Genomic DNA, 18531 nt, shown 5'->3' with positions numbered 1-18531 from the left:
ATGGAATAGGTACAGAAAATGGATAGGTATGGCATATACTCATATATGATGCTTAAAATAAGCAGATGGTGTAACAAAGTAGAAGTAATGCAAGAGGTCAGATGCAAAATATATGCGACCAATACAACCTTGCCAAGTTAGAGCAAGCACCGTGATGGGTGAATGAGATAGGCCATCCTCCACCATGCCAAGTTTGTTAGCCAGTGGATTGTTCCGCAATATTCCTCTCGTGCACCCATTCTCATATTCATTTTGATAATGTTCAGTACCTGACATTGATGAAAACATAAAAACAAGTGAGATTATCTTTGTAATGCAGAAGTGATTCTAATCCAATACTGCCTCCCTGTAGACCCCTTTGTGTTATCTCTGCAATTCTTCTGAGAGATGGCATGCATGCTGTAACTTGGTGTGTGCATTAATATAATGTGGCCTACTACTCAAAATATGAGAGCTCCAGAAGTGATGATACTTCGCAGATGACAGCTTCAACATATAGTAAAGAAGAACAAGTCGACCTGACCTGACAGATTCAAAATATACTAAGGGAGAACAACTCGACCTGACCAGTCGACCGCAAATATCTATGCTACTCTTCCCAACAAGGAACATACTTATTAAAGAAGACAAGAGGATCATCTTAAAGAAGAGCAGAAGAGCAAGCAGATTGAAGATATTACAAGTCTTTCTATACAATGTCGGTTGCCCACCCATGATGAACCAGAGTGCACAGATAAATAGTATTCCTTCCGGTCTCTCCATATGTGGCTCACATGCATTTCAAAACTGAAGTAGGAACATTTAGCTGACCAATTAAACATCTCTCAGTTTTACTAATATCAGCATAATATCATATTTGAATTTGTACAACTAAGCTTGTTTAGCTCGATGGGTGGAGAAGTGCTATTACGACACGAACCATGTAGGCTGATCGTGGTAATCATAAAATGGGGAAACCGTAAGCATGATGAGTATAGTGTTGACCGTGGCAGTGGGATGGCAGATCTGAAGCTGCAAACCATGCAAAGGGTAGTTAGCAACCGATCTTTGCTTTGAAATAACAACTAAGATTTGGTATGGACAAGAAAGTACATGTAGCGACCCGACCCGAATGGATCAAGTCTCTGTGCTTATGTGTCATCCCTGGATCAGTATGCTGACACACACAGTACTCGAAGGATTTATAACAGAGGTAAATCACATGTATAAAGTAACGTAAATACTATTACCTCAAATCCAAAATCGCGGAAGCAACAAGGTTGTGGATTCCCATCAACACCAACGGCAAAGTTGAGTATAGAAATCGTAACCCTAACGTAACACTTACTCGTCGTAAGAAACCTGCCACATGAGACGTTGCAGCCCGAAACGGGTCAGTACATTGAATGTACTGGCAAATTCACACCATAGAGAATAATGAATAAAGGCTATCACTACATGCATATTTGGCTGGTGGAAAAGCTCTATGGTTATAAGGTTTTTGCGTAAAGCCAATTTTTCCCTACTACAAAGGAATAAATTTATTTAACTATCATGGTGGTTGTGAAACATCGAGAATGGTTGACAGCATTCTCAATCCCAATTAAAAATAATTAAAACCCAACAACATTAATTAGAAGTAACATGTTGAGATTCACAATGATATTCAAGTATTAGATACTCAAGTTGTCCATAACCGGGGACACGGCTAATCATGATTAGTTTGTAAATTCTGCAGAGGTTTGCGCACTTTTCCCCACATGACTCGATCGCCTCCGTTTGTTTTCTCGCACTACAAGGTGTTTGAGAAACGGATGACCGAGACATAGTCTTTCAGAAGCACTAGCACCTTACATGTGGGGTAGACCGGTACACCTACATCCCCTACATCTGCTAGTCCACCCCGTAAGAGTTCGCACAACTTAGTCAACTATGCCAGAGCCCATAGTAGCATGTGGCTGCACACGGAAGTATTTAGCATGAATTATCTTATGATCCCTTTGAGCCTGGGTGGCGGTCCGAAAAAAACAGGCAAGTTCTGATAGACATCAGGTGCCTCAATCCACCCGGATGTGTGTTTAAGTTGCCACCTTAGATAAACCATTAAAATTATCAACTCACATCTGTCATGGATATCACTCACCCAATCCACGTCTACTAGCATAGCATGGCATAATAAGCAACGTAGAAGTAACTCCCAAAGGTTTGATAATAATACAGGTAATAGGTACTACCTCATCTACTTCCCATCCCACAATTTAATTAGATCCTAACCATGCAATGTGTGAGGATTGATCTAATGCAATAAAACTGGGTTGTAGAAAAGATATGATCAAAGTGTGAACTTGCCTGCAATGTTGATGAAGATGATGCGCACTCAAAACTCGTGATAGATCTACTCGTCACACTCCGGTCAATCTATCGTAAGCAAACAATAGTAACCACACAATAAGTACTCATCTAATGCACAAGTAAAACTCGAACGAGAGAACGAACCAGAAGGTTCAACTTAAGAACTCCGGTTGCAAAGAAAGAACGAACCGAACAAAGAAACGAAAAACAAACGGCGGAAGAAAACAACTCGGTTCTAGCAAGTTGAAACTAGGTCAAAATTTTACAGTAACAAAAACTTGTTCAAGTTGATTAGACGGAACGGTGGTTTCGAGACGAAACTCCAGGCGCTTGAATCACCTGATTCCGATAAACGGGCGAGAATATAAACTAGAACGAAGATCGGATCTGAGATCGCGATCGCGGAATAAATCCGACGAGAAGAAAAAGAAGAACGGTTATACGAACGGACGTCGTTAACCGGGAATAATCGGTGATCACGTTCGTTGAGACGAACAGTCCGAAAGAAGAACGAAAACCGATCTAGAAAACCGGAACGGTTTGGCGAAGAATCGGAGAGAAAACGAATCGGTAGAGAAGAAAAGAATCGGAATGGTTTATAAGAAAAACCGAACCGAGGGAAAGAAGAGACGCGGCGCGGTACCTCCGGCGAACGGCGGCGATGGCGGCGTTGACGCAGGGCGGCGGCGGCGCGGCAAGGTGCGGCGGCAGCGGGGCAAGGTGCGGCGGCGGCGCGGGTGTGGTGCGGCGGCGGGTGAGCAAGGTGCGGCGGCGGCGCTAGGGCACAAGGGCGGCGGCGCGGGTGAGGCGGCGGGCAAGGCGGGGTGATGGTGAGGTGGTGGTGCGGCGGCGGCGGTGGGCAAGGTGCGGCGCGGCGCGGTGGTGGTGAGGCGGCTTAGGCGCGGGGCGGCGGTGACGCAGGGCGCGGGGTGGAGCTGCGTGCTGCTGCTTGTTGCGGCTTTGATTTGATGTGTTTAGAGGGGGGTGCTTGGGTATTTATATGGGTGAGGGGAGACAAAACTTGGGATAGGGGGCAAGGAATAAGAATAGGAGTAGGAAAGATCTAGAAAAATAAACGGAAGTGGGACAAAAGTCCTACTAGGATTTCCTAAAAGAAAGAGGCGGCGGCTCCGTGGCGCCTGGCGCCTGCGCACGGGGAGGCTGGGGCGCTAGCGATGGCCTTGGCCTCAGCCGGCTGGTGGCTTGGGCCTTTGGCCCAAGGCGCTGCAGTTTTTTTTTAAACAGATCCGCACTCGGAAAAACACAGAAAAATAAAATCTACCGGACTCCAAAACTAATAAAGTAAATTTTCCCCGACTCCTAAAAATGAGCCGAACAAAATGAACTTTTCTCTGGACCTAAAATAAAATTTTCAAAAACGCGCATTTTTCCCTATCCAAATAAAATGCAAATAAACTCCGGAAAAACAAAATTGATCTATTTATTAAATCTTCATTTTTTCCTAAATTTGGGAAAGTCATATTATTCCCTCTCTCATATTTTTTTGATAACGAAAAAATAATTGAAGATGAAATAAATAAATCAAATGATCCTCTTTTCCAATTCGAGAAAACTCTCAAATAAGAAAATAACGAAATCTCCAACTCTCTCCGAAGGTCCTTGAGCTGCGTGAAATTTCTAGGATCGACCAAAAAGCAAGAAAATAAGATATGCATGATGATCTAATATTCCAAATTGAAAATAAAATAAATTCAAAGAACTTTGAATTTAATTCTTTGAAACTCCCAACTCATATTTCATATAATTTGAAGAAGTCATTTTATCTTCTCTCGTGAAAATCATTGAGTTGCTTAAAGTTTCTGAATTGGAAATATTTTCAAATGAAATTCAAATATTTTCAACACCCCTTGTCATTTAAATAAATGGAAGAAGTCATGTCATCTTCTCTCCGGGGTTTTGTGTTGAAAAGAATTTGAATTCACGAAGATCAGAAAACCAATATGAAAGTTTGGGAAAGTCCTTTTATTCCCTCTCATTTAACTTCCAAAAAGAATTCGAATTTCACTCAATTTCACGCAATCAATCAAACAGTCAATCAAATCTATCTATTTGTTTATAACATTCCAAAATTTAGAATTTTGGGATGTTACAAACCTACCACCCTTAAAATGAATCTCGTCCTCGAGATTCGGAGAGGCTAGAAAGAAAAGGTTAGGGTTTGGGGGTCTTCTCAAAATCCATCGATCATCACACGGGGTCTGGGGTGCTACCACCCTTAGAAGCATGGTTACGGTTCCATCAAAACTCATATGCTTCATCCATATTCTTGACAGCGTCGGTCTTCTTAGATCTTCCGGATAATTCCTTATCCGGGCTCTTCCGGTAGTGGCATAACCTTACCACAAGTCTTTTGTCCTTTCCTCTTGGTCAGGTTATTTCGAGATTGGGTCTTTCTTAGCTGACGGGTCTGGCGCCAAAACTAAACAACTATCAATATCTCATGGTGGTCAACAATTTGTGGTTTCTCCTGCAGAAAATGGGTCTGGGTTGATCCTCACCGTATAACCTACGGTTGGCAAAAAGCTGCCGTGTACAAGGGAAAAATTCTTATACCATTCTAAGGTTTAACAAGGTTTAATATCGTCGTCTCCCTACTATAGGCAAGTCACTCAGATTTACCATCCCATATAGCAAGGCGAATAATAAGAGTAAGTCGGTATGGTGATCAATCCATCCCGCACCCAAATCATTACCATGTATACAGTTTAGCGAATCTCGCATTCTAACACTCGGTCATCCTCACAAGCATTGCAGAATTTCTCTCGTCGATGAACCAAGTTTTGGATAATCCATTGATTCTGCAAGCCAGACAAACATCTATCATTCCTTCACAACCCTCGGGTTTTGCGTAAACTCCTATAAAATCGTTTGTCGACAAAGGTATATCCACTTCCAGGGTTTTTCCTTCAGCAAGAATGTGCTTGCTTCTTGGCAGGTCCTGGGCCTGTGGGTTATGGCCCATCTCATCACTTGTAGTCCTTGAACTTATCATCGGGCAACCGATCATTATTCCAACTTCCAACTTCCTAGTATTCTTAAATCCATCCAATTGTACTGTCTTCCTTCCGTCTATTGGCACCAAACTAGGACATGATTACTCAGACTCATCATGGAGTTTCCATTGATCCATATTTCCGACATCATACCTCCTTTATATCCAATAGTAATTTATTTCTTCATCCTCGGGGTATATCCCTCATACCGAGATAAAAACTTATACTTATGAAGTCCATATTCCACTTCATGGAACATCATTATCCTTTCCGCGGTCAAGCATCCTTACAGGGGAATATTGGCCATCTCTGCATGGCACTTCTTCAACTGGGAAATGTGAAACACATCTTGAACTCCTGACAGTCCTTCGGGTGACTCCAACTTGTTGGCCACTTCTCCATGCGCTCCAAAACTCGGTATGGTCCTACAAATCTCGGGGCTAACTGTCCCTTAACTCCAATCCGTTTAACTCCTCGCAGAGGGAACACATGAAGACATGCTCTATCTCCAATTTCATAGACTACCTCCTTGCGTTTCTAAGTCTGCATAACTCTTCTGCCTGGACTGAGCTACCTTCGGTTTATCTCGAATCAACTTAACATTCTCTTCCGACTCCTTTGGTCCAAACAACTGTCGGTCTCCAACTTCATCCCACATACTCTTGGGGCATCACACATATCGAGACAAAACTCGTATTCATTTTGTCCGAAATCCATTACAGGGTACTACCACCCTTAAAATGCGCAAATCTTCCATGGACCATATTTCTCTTATCCTCAAAATGGTCAAAATCCTTCCTCATAGAGTAACTCATAAAATCCAAATCAGTACCAACACTGCTAACTTTATTGATTCTCAAATTATTACAATCTCCTGTTTTTCCATTACAAGTCTCAACTCAACACCTCAAAAAGAAAATGTTCTCACTTCTACTACTCCATTTCTTTTGTTGCAAACTCAACTATCTAGCACAAGTTTCCTTCTCCTCGGGGCATTCTCTAGCAAAGTGCCCTGCTTTATTACAACGGAAACATATTACATCTGACAAGTATCGAGGTTTCCTTTTTGGGCAACTGCTGAGGTAGTGCCCTGACTCCTTGCACCTATAACAGGTGATATGACTTAGGTCCTTCCTGGAATCCAATCGTTTTCTCTTTCTGGACCTTTCCATACCAATCATGGCTTCTATTTCCTGTGGGTCATATTCTACTTCCTCTATCGGGAATTCTACTAGATCCCCATTCATACAATTCTGGGAGAGGTGTCCTTCTTCTCCACATGAATAGCAAGACTTGGTGTAGGGTTTAATTGGTTCCTCTTTGGGTGTGTCCTCCACCTCGTCCTTCATCGCAGGTTCTTCTAAAATTTCCATGAGGGCTCCTTTCATTTCTTCTTTCTTCTGCTGGATGGTTCTTTGTACCATGGGGTAAATGTGACACTGAGCAGGATAGTGGGTAGTCCCTTCACACAAGAAACAAGTGATCTGCTTAGTTGGGCATTCTTCAGCTGGGTGACTTCCTTCCCAATTAGGGCATTCATCCTTGTGTTCTTTATGGTTGTGTCCTATTTCTCCACAAAGCTTGCATGCACAAGTTTTCTTCATATCATTTCCATAAGGCTTCAACTTCTGGGACACAAACTGAGACTTTAACAAAGTCAACTTAAATTCTTTCCAAGTGGTTACTCCTTGCCATCCATTGATGATTTGGTACATTCTCCACCAAGTAGCAGCACCTCTTTCAAAGCACTGAAGAGCATGCTGGGTCATATCATTTCCAACTATAGGGTTACTCTCCATGTGATCCTCCATGTTCTGGATCCATCGGTCCGTCTCCAATTGACTCATCGGTCCAGAAAATACAAACTCATCTCCATTGATCCTCTATTGGGTCCATGTGGGTTTAGGGTGAGATAAGATAGATAGAGAGGGATACACACAATGCAAGCAACAATTTTGAAAAGACAGATTTTTTTGTTGTGGCTGTCGAGAAAACATCAAACAAATGACAGCTCACAATCATCGCATCTAACGTAGGTATATAACAGGTGTTTGGTCTTCTAAAGGTCAACGTCGCCAAACTCTTCAAGTCTTGTTCATGCCTCCAATGGCTTCTTTCAATCATGCTTGTACTTCTCAAGTTCTTTTGCCAGATCAACTCTGTTGACGCGAAGTCTCTCGTGACATCCTTGAATATTCTGGAATTGCATTCCAAACTTCTAGGTTTCAACATCCTTCACATGAACCATGGTCATACCGTCCTCCAGTTCCTGACAAATCTCCGGTATCTCAAGGTTTTACTTCTCTAGCTTGGCTGCTTTCAGCTTTTGGTTCCTGAGTTCTTCACGAAATGCTCCTTGTCAAAATACGGCTTCCTGGAGCTCCACCTTAAACTTCTTGATGTAATACTCCAGATCCTGGTGATACACCGGCTAGGTTTAAAACTTCATCTTATGATAGGTGCTCCATCAGCCTTCTTCCATCAAATCCATTCTGAAGACTTGCATCCTTAACTCAGCACGGTGACAATAGCATTAGCGGGTGATGACATCACGGATAACCGTGTTTCTGCCCTTGTCATTGCCATGAGCTATCTTGCCAGTTGATATCTCCTGCCTTAGGGTTTCTTCGACAAAACTTCGAGTTCTCATGCTCCTTGTTTTAGTCTTTCTCCAATACACCTTGATCTCGGGTATTGTCAACTTCCATAATCTGCCAAGTTCCATAACGGTAGCCTTCCTAGGCCATACAAATCTAGGGATTCTTCAGAGCCTTCAGATTCTCCTAGTCTTCGGAGTCTTCATCCATTGTAGTTTCCATTATCATAATGTATGGTAAAATCCCCTTCCTTCCGAATGGTCTCGGTTGTCTGATATCTTGTACATCTTGGAATGGTCTCATCAGTCAAATCTTCGGGTGGTCAAAAGGGAAAGGGGTATGGTCTCACTAAAGGGAATTTTTGAATAAGCTAGAAGAGAAGAGAGGTAAAAGATCTTTTTGAAAGGGGAAAGTGGTAGAGAAAAATCTTTGCTATGGGCTTGCCAATTTCTAGGGTCACGTCCTACAGTCAACATGTGCTCTGATACCATCTTGTAGCGACCCGACCCGAATGGATCAAGTCTCTGTGCTTATGTGTCATCCCTGGATCAGTATGCTGACACCACACAGTACTCGAAGGATTTATAACAGAGGTAAATCACATGTATAAAGTAACGTAAATACTATTACCTCAATCCAAAGCGGAAGCAACAAGGTTGTGGATTCCCATCAACACCAACGGCAAAGTTGAGTGTAGAAATCGTAACCCTAACGTATCACTTACTCGTCGTAAGAAACCTGCAACATGAGACGTTGCAGCCCGAAACGGGTCAGTACATTGAATGTACTGGCAAATTCACACCATAGAGAAAATGAATAAAGGCTATCACTACATGCATATTTGGCTGGTGGAAAAGCTCTATGGTTATAAGGTTTTTGCGTAAAGCCAATTTTTCCCTACTACAAAGGAATAAATTTATTTAACTATCATGGTGGTTGTGAAACATTGAGAATGGTTGACAGCATTCTCAATCCCAATTAAAAATAATTAAAACCCAACAACATTAATTAGAAGTAACATGTTGAGATTCACAATGATATTCAAGTACTAGATACTCAAGTTGTCCATAACCGGGGACACGGCTAATCATGATTAGTTTGTAATCTGCAGAGGTTTGCGCACTTTTCCCCACATGACTCGATCGCCTCCGTTTGTTTTCTCGCACTACATGGTGTTTGAGAAACGGATGACCGAGACATAGTCTTTCAGAAGCACTAGCACCTTACATGTGGGGTAGACCGGTACACCTACATCCCCTACATCTGCTAGTCCACCCCGTAAGAGTTCGCACAACTTAGTCAACTATGCCAGAGCCCATAGTAGCATGTGGCTGCACACGGAAGTTTCTAGCATGAATTATCTTATGATCCCTTTGAGCCTGGGTGGCGGTCCAAAAAAAAACAGGCAAGTCCTGATAGACATCAGGTGCCTCAATCCACCCAGATGTGTGTTTAAGTTGCCACCTTAGATAAACCATTAAAATTATCAACTCACATCTGTCATGGATATCCACTCACCCAATCCACGTCTATTAGCATAGCATGGCATAATAAGCAAACGTAGAAGTAACTCCCAAAGGTTTGATAATAAACAGGTAATAGGTACTACCTCATCTACTTCCCATCCCACAGTTTAATTAGATCCTAATCATGCAATGTGAGAGGATTGATCTAATGCAATAAAACTGGGTTGTAGAAAAGGTATGATCAAAGTGTGAACTTGCCTGCAAGGTTGATGAAGATGATTCGCACTCAAAACTCTTGATAGATCTACTCGTCACACTCCGGTCAATCTATCGTAAGCAAACAATAGTAACCACACAATAAGTACTCATCTAATGCACAAGTAAAACTCGAACAAGAGAACGAACCAGAAAGTTCAACTTAAGAACTCCGGTTGCAAAGAAAGAACGAACCGAACAAAGAAACGAAAAACAAACGGCGGAAGAAAACAACTCGGTTCTAGCAAGTTGAAACTAGGTCAAAATTTTACAGTAGCAAAAACTTGTTTAAGTTGATTAGACGGAACGGCGGTTTCGAGACGAAACTCCAGGCGCTTGAATCACCTGATTCCGATAACGGGCGAGAAGATAAACTAGAACGAAGATCGGATCTGAGATCGCGATCGCGGAATAAATCCGACGAAAAGAAAACGAAGAACGGTTAAACGAACGGGCGTCGTTAACCGGGAATAATCGGTGATCACGTTAATTGAGACGAACGGTCCGAAAGAAGAACGAAAACCGATCTAGAAAACCGGAACGGTTTGGCGAAGAATCGGAGAGAAAACGAATCGGTAGAGAAGAAAAGAATCGGAACGGTTTATAAGAAAAACCGAACCGAGGGAAAGAAGAGACGCGGCGCGGTACCTCCGGCGAACGGCGGCGACGGCGGCGTTGACGCAGGGCGGCGGCGGCGCGGTGCAAGTGCGGCGGGGCGGGGCGGCGGCGGCGCGGCAAGGTGGCGGCGGGGCAGGTGCGCGGGCGGCAAGGGCGGCGGCGCTGAGCGGGCAAGGCGGGGTGATGGTGAGGTGGTGGTGCGGCGGCGGCGGTGGGCAAGGTGCGGCGCGGCGCGGTGGTGGTGAGGCGGCTTAGGCGCGGGGCGGCGGTGACGCAGGGCGCGGGGTGGAGCTGCGTGCTGCTGCTTGTTGCGGCTTTGATTTGATGTGTTTAGAGGGGGGGTGCTTGGGTATTTATATGGGTGAGGGGAGACAAAACTTGGGGTAGGGGGCAAGGAATAAGAATAGGAGTAGGAAAGATCTAGAAAAATAAACGGAAGTAGGACAAAAGTCCTACTAGGATTTCCTAAAGAGAAAGAGGCGGCGGCTCCCTGGCGCCTGGCGCCTGCGCACGGGGAGGCTGGGGCGCTAGCGATGGCCTTGGCCTCGGCCGGCTGGTGGCTTGGGCCTTTGGCCCAAGGCGCTGCAGTTTTTTTTTAAACAGATCCGCGCTCGGAAAAACACAGAAAAACAAAATCTACCGGACTCCAAAACTAATAAAGTAAATTTTCCCCGACTCCTAAAAATGAGCCGAACAAAATGAACTTTTCTCGGACCTAAAATAAAATTTTTCAAAACGCGCATTTTTCCCTATCCAAATAAAATGCAAAAAACTCCGGAAAAACAAAATTGATCTATTTATTAAATCTTCATTTTTCCTAATTTGGGAAAGTCATATTATTCCCTCTCTCATATTTTTGATAACGGAAAAATAATTGAAGATGAAATAAATAAATCAAATGATCCTCTTTTCCAATTCGAGAAAACTCTCAAATAAGAAAATAACGAAATCTCCAACTCTCTCCGAAGGTCCTTGAGCTGCGTGAAATTTCTAGGATCGACCAAAAGCAAGAAAATAAGATATGCATGATGATCTAATATTCCAAATTGAAAATAAATTTCAAAAGAACTTTGAATTTAATTCTTTGAAACTCCCAACTCATATTTCATATAATTTGAAGAAGTCATTTTATCTTCTCTCGTGAAAATCATTGAGTTGCTTAAAGTTTCTGAATTGGAAATATTTTCAAATGAAATTCAAATATTTTCAACACCCCTTGTCATTTAAATAAATGGAAGAAGTCATGTCATCTTCTCTCCGGGGTTTTGTGTTGAAAAGAATTTGAATTCACGAAGATCAGACAACCAATATGAAAGTTTGGGAAAGTCCTTTTATTCCCTCTCATTTAACTTTCAAAAAGAATTCGAATTTCACTCAATTTCACGCAATCAATCAAACAGTCAATCAAATCTATCTATTTGTTTATAACATTCCAAAATTTAGAATTTTGGGATGTTACAGTACAGTCAACAAGTGACAAATAAATGCAATTCTACTGTCTCTCTCTATGTCGCTACATGCATTTGGAAACTCAAGTGGGACCTTTAGCTAACCAATTAAATGTGTCTGTTAACTAATATCTGTATCATATCACAATCATATTTGAACAACTAAGCCATGTGTTGTTTAGCTTGATGGGTGGAATCATGCTAGTACGATAGAAAGCACCTACGTATATCATAGTTGAGTAGATAAAAGGGGAAAACCCTAAGCATCAAGAGTAAAATCAGGAAGGTGGAATTAGCTGGACCAGTGGGTGGCGCACATGCTTTTAGAAACAAATATAGGAACATTAGGTGACCAATTAAATGTTTTCTGTTTTAGTAATATGAGCTTCATATCAGATTCATATTTCAACACCTAAGCTTTGGAATTATGAGTGGCATGTTGTTTTGCTTGATGGGTTGAGGTCTTGAGGAGCAGTGCTAGCATGACACGAAGCACCTATGATGATGGTAGTGATATAAAGGGGGGAAACCATAATCTTTACGAGTATAGTGACCGTGCCATGGTGGATCTGAAGGTGCAAACCGGACAAAGCTACTTCGCAACCAATGTTTGCTTCCAACTAGCCACGACGATTTGGTACGGACAAGAAAAGTACAGTAAACAATTATGATCTATTTTCCGGGTGAGATCAATTAGTTAAGCACATATGGAAGAGTACCACCTCTCTTGCGACGCCGTGTAGGCCCCTGCTGATACGTTGAGGGTGTTGCGGGTGCGATGGCTGTCACCGGCGGGGAAGAAGACTTTACACGGCAGACGGCTGGGTCGGGGGATAAATCCTGTTGCCGTGGACGAGGCGGATGTAGGAGCGGCAACGGCAAGGTGGACGACGGCGCCGATGAAGCGAGAGGACATGATGAAAGGATCCTGGTCCGGCGCAGTGGATGAGAGACATCCATCTCCTGCAGTGGACGACGGGGTAGCGGCTCCGGTGAGGTGGAGGATGGGGTGGCGGACGGAGGAGGCTAGCCGCAGTGGGGAGGTTGTTGTGGCGCCAACGGTGTATGAATGGGGAAATGTAGGGGGAGGGGATCTCAAACTTTGGGATGTGCTTGTCTAAAATGTGGGAAAGTTACGAAATTATCCCCTATTTAAAATTTCGGACATCACGTCGGTTGGGGATAGGACAGTAATCTCGCATCTCCCAAATATTTGCCGGTAGCGATTTCGGACGAGGAGAGGGTGTTTTGCCGCCCACGGTTGGTGCCCATGGTGATTGAACGGTGCTGACGGGTAGGGCGGTTGTGTCACGTCTAAGGGAAGTTATACATCTGCCCCTATTTAAAATATTTGCCTACATCGATTTCGGGCGAGGAGAGTTTTTTTGCCGCCCACCGTGTATGAATGGGGAAATGGAGGGAGAGACAAATGTCTTTCGGACGAGCTTGAATCAAATGTGTTTTGCCGCCCACGTTTGGCGCCCACCGTGTCGGAATGGGCTCAGAGGCGGTCATGTCACATCTGATTGAAGTTACTAGTCTACCCCTACCGACAGTAGTGTAAATCCGGTCGAGAAGGATGTCAAAGTGTCAAGGGTAGACAATAATTTCCATCTCGCAAACACTTGCTTCGGGCAACCCACAAATGATAAATTGTGTTTAGCAGCTTCGTTCAAAACTTGGGAGAATTAGCATTCACGTTTGCCCTGGGCCCTCGCAACTAAATTCAAATCCAATTTGTATTCGATTATGAATATCCACCGATAATTCTACGTTTTGTTTTTATTTCTTCAAAACCACAACAAAGATTTATTCCACCTTTATATATGATTATGATTTAGAAATGCCGTGATCTTCGAATTCAGTAGGTTGGATACACTTTGAGTCAAACAGTTATTTCATCCAATACAATATGCTCACACGAAAAACAGTTCACCATAATCATACAAGTACTGAGGATTACCTCGCCTAAAAAACTCAGATCATTACAACACATGGACAACATAGGGGGTCTTACAACATAATCCATTTAGAGACATGAGACAACATGCAATTACAATAATCTATTGACAATTTCAATTGGTATCTAAAGAAGATCTGGGATTACCCTGGGCTTCAGATAGCAGAAACAGTAGGACCTCCTCCATCTTCAAATGCAGCACTCTTACTTCCTCCAATTCTTGGGTTGCTTGCATAATGTGTGCAGCTAATTGCATAATTTCCAGCCTCAAGATCAAGATTACCTCATTCATGGCAGCCACACAATCTCTTTATGCCTCTAGTAGAGCCTCAAGAACTATAATATTTGTGCTCAGACTGCTCTCCGGCGGTGTTGCCTCTGAACTGCTACCATCTGGTAACATGGATGGTGCACTGCTTCCACAAATAGATTCTGGGGTTGTGCATTGTGTCCTAGTGTGAAAGGCATCCTGAAAGGTTTCCGCTGGACATAAGTAAGAGATAGTTATCACATGATTAAGGCGGCAAGCTTACATGGTAAACGACATACGAATTATTGTGAGCATGGCAAGCTATATTTAAATGGTTCAAAGCAGCATCAGCCGAAAAGAAATTAAAATGGTAAGATGAAACTTCAAAGGGAGTGTACCACCGCTATATTTAAGTTGCCAAGGCATCTAAGCAGTTCAAATAATCTGAGAAAGCACTTAACAGTGTGGCCTCATATAAACTACAAAGACAGTCTTGTGATGAAGTTCAGAGGAAAAGTTAAGGACTCAAATGAACTAGGCATGCATTTCTTTACGATAGTACAGCAGGCACTGCTGACATATTGGCCAACTCAGGTATAGCCTAACAAGTAACAAACAAGCATTCGAATCAAGCAATATAGCAAAGCAGACAACTGAACTATTTGTAATTCTGTAGGATTATAGGTTGAGGGCACAAGCCAAGAAACAGCCCACATGCATTACATTTCACATGTACTAAAACACACTAGCTTACCATATGTTGTTGTGAAGCCTCGGTGTTGTTGCAATGTTCTTTGAAGATATCATCAGCATCACATGGTTGCAAATCTAGTTGTTGTAGTTTATTCTACACCCTCTATTTAGGTAAAATTAATTTTAATCGCGTGCAATGGTTCGAATTGATCATCAATGGTTCATCTAAACTAATGAAACAAGGGTGTGTGCTTACACGACAATATATCTGCTTCACTATATTTTTATGGTTGTTCGAGGTGCCAGCCCCAAAAGAAGAAATATTTTGCTTGATGGGGTTGGCAGCTCCATAATTAATCCTTACTTATGAAGCCTATTATCCCAAACAAGTTAGAGTAGGCTAGATGTGAAACCCTTTCATGAGGACTACCCAGGAGGTCACCCATCCTAGTACTACTCTTGCCCAAATGGGTTTCATACCCAAAATACTAGCTAGCTTTTAATTATTCATGCAACTTGGGAAGATCAAGAACACACAAAAAAGTAATGAACAGAGGCTCGGAGCAGTGATGTAATAGCTAGCATCAGAAAATGTAGGGCAAAACAAACAAAAAGCAGCGGAACCACATGCTAGTTTGCTGATGTGTAATTAAGCATAGAGAACATGAAGCAATCTAATGGAACCAACAGGTGGCATCAGAACAACACCATTATCATAAATATAGCATGCAAGAAGTAAAATAGTAGGTAGTGATATCTAGGAAGTACAGTAATACTTAGGACAAAACTAAAGCATACTCCCTCCGTCCGGAAATACTTGTCATCAAAATGGACAAAAGGAGATGTATCTAGACGTATTTTAGTTTTAGATACAATCCTTTTTATCCATTTTGATGACAAGTATTTTCGGACGGAGGGAGTATTAACTATATGTGTACTGGTATATAATTTAGCACATGTAACATGTTCACTGCTAGAAGTATGGCCCTATAGGTGCAAGCAGAATAATGTGTCTCATGAAAAAATGAATGATGCCCTGAAGAAATTCAAAGGTGCGGTGCTTATGCTAAGAAAGTGAATGTAGGCGTCGGCCGTTGGATAATAGTACTTGATTCTCGGCGGCGTATGGGTATCATTGTCATACTTGATAGCTAAGGATCATCGATGGTGCTCATGTTGCGGTTGAGTTTGGGCAAGCTGTCGTCGTCGCTGAAACGGCTCTGGTGCTTCGGTTGCGGTGTCTGTCGACATACAAGAAAGCTCATCTGTGGTAAGTGAATAGTTGCATGATAAAGAAGAGAAAAACCAAAGGAGTACAAATCAAAATAACCTGATGAGCCTACAGTGTCAGTAAAGCAGGGTCGGTGGAGTTGAATACGGCGTCCGCAGAGTGGGTCCGGTGTAGTGGACACAGGCTTCGGCGGGTGCGGTGTACAGTGCTTTCGGTGAGGTGGATCTGTTGCAGCGGACGAGGGCTTGTATGAAGGGCCAGCGATGGGGCGGATGAGGGAGTCAGTGAAGGACCTACACTATGGTGGACGAGGGCGCCGGTTAAGCAGATCTGATGCGGTGGACCATGATGGCGGTCAAGGAGATCTGGAGTGGTGGACAAGCCAGTCGGTGAAGCGGCTCCGGTGAAGTGGTGAGTTGGCAGTTGGGGGTTCCAAGGTGCGAAAGGTAGATCCGGCAGGGTGTGAGGTCCACCACTGCGGCGAAGGACTAGATTCAGTGGGGAGGGGAAAGGGGAGGGGCTCTGGGGAAGAATGTTTGGGGCAAAGTGGGGAAAACAATGGAGTTACCAAAGCAACCATTTTCCGTTCATGTGGCAGGAGTAAAACAGGAATATGGCAGGGGTAAAACAGGAATATCACAGGGCAACTTCCGGGCGCGAGATATTTCGATATGAGCGGGAAGTTTGAAAGCTTTTGGCGCCTGAAACTATAAGTGTTCTGCTCTTGTATGGCCGACTATGATATCATGGCCGAGAATTTATTTGTTTTGCACCCAAAAAAGTGCAAGTTTTGAAAATCAGTGTCTCCAACTCGAAACTTAGATTGTCCATTCAATTCAAATAGGGATCATTGATCTAGTACAAGTAAATACCATCATACGGTCCAATTCAAATGAAATTCCAAATGTGTTTATCCTAAATATGACGACAAAAGCAAAAATGTGTATGTTTATGAATAAAGTGGATGATTATAAAGTTTGAACATGCCCGTATGTGTATATCTCTAGGTTTGAGATATGAATTTCAAATCATGAAATCCCGGCTTAAAAAATGTACCTCCGTTTAAATGAATTACAAAAGCTAATGATGGAGTTGAATTCCAAAATTCCAATCTTAGGTTTGTAATTCTGGTACATCAAGGTATATCACGCATGTTCAAAAGTATCGTTATCTCATAGTCCAAACTGTGAAACAAATTGATCAACCATGAGTGCACACACTATTGACCATATATATCTCAATTACGCTAAAGTCCCTCAAATATAGACACCTAGCTCATTATCTGAAGCTAACCCACCCCACCCCCTCCGACGCCCCCCCCCCCACCCCACCCCCACCCCCACACACACACGCGCGCGTCGTTCTCTCCCCCAGACACGAACACACGAGCACATTAACACCCCCCCTCTCTTCTAAAGTCCGGGCCCCAATATAGGTGTCTTATCACTTTGTCTCTCGGGCATGCACACATCTCTTCCCCCACTCTCCAAGTCTCCCGACATCTCTCTTTCCCAAGCACATGCACTATGTATAGTGTATCTTTCTCATACACACAAAACGTCGCCCCCAAACATCGATCTCCCTAGTTATGTGGTTCTCGCACACTCACCTCACACACCACCCCCACTGCAAACAAGCACACTTTGTTTCCTTGTGCACCACTCTCCTCTTTCTATCTCTCCCACATGCGGACCCACCCTAGCTCCTTCCCTGTATACATATATGTTGTGACTCTTTCCATAGCTCCCTAATGTATCATCATTCTCAATATCGCATGTGTTCTCTACACCATCTATTCTTGATCTCTCGTGAAGTCCCTATCACACACACGATGACTCGCTTCCCTTGTATCTCCGTACATAGGCCAATTTCGAACAACATCACTACAAAAAAAAGACACATCCGGGACATTTTGGGTCGAACGAAAAAAATTCTGTCATACTTATGACACTTCTATGACAATAATTGTGACAAAACCCGGTATCATCATAGATGTCATGGGCTCCTACTTCTATGACAAAAAAAACATGATAGAAAATGGGATTTTCGTCCTGGGTGGGCTGGAGACACAGTTGCATGACATTCTTTGGGTCGTCCATGACGGAAAAAACTATGGTAGAAGCGATGGCGAGGAAAATTTCGGGGAGTTCCCGGTTACGGTGGGTGGTCGGGGGCCGAGCGATGCGCGTTACTCTCATACACATATGCGCGTGTGTGCGAGGCGTTGGGCTCTAACTGAACCCGAGCAAGGCGTTGGGCTCTAACTGAACCCGAGTGATTGCACTAGCTATGTTACTGAACCCGAGTGATTCCTTTGCTACTGTTTCTAACTGAAGCCGATCGATGCTGCCTCTGGATGAACAGTGAGCGTTGCTGGGGGGTTTGGATGAACAGATCCCGGTGGGGTGGATGAACAGGACCCCGTGGTGTTGCCTCTGGATGAACAGGACCCCAATCGATCGAGCCGGTTGGGGCTGGATGAACAGAACCCCGTGGAGGGATGGATGAACAGGACGACCCGTGGAGGGTTGGATGAACAGTAGACGGTGGAGGGCTGGATGAACAGTAGCCTGTGGAGGGGTGGTTGAACAGGAGCCTGTGGAGAGGGCTGGTTGAACAGTAGCCAGTGGAGTAGCGCGCGGTGGAGGCTGGATGAACAGGAGCCCGT

Source organism: Triticum urartu, chromosome 5 (genome assembly GCF_003073215.2).
Source record: "Triticum urartu cultivar G1812 chromosome 5, Tu2.1, whole genome shotgun sequence".
NCBI classification, from domain to species: Eukaryota; Viridiplantae; Streptophyta; class Magnoliopsida; order Poales; family Poaceae; genus Triticum; species Triticum urartu.
The sequence above is the reverse complement of the archived record's forward strand: the minus strand, read 5'-3'. Positions refer to the sequence as shown.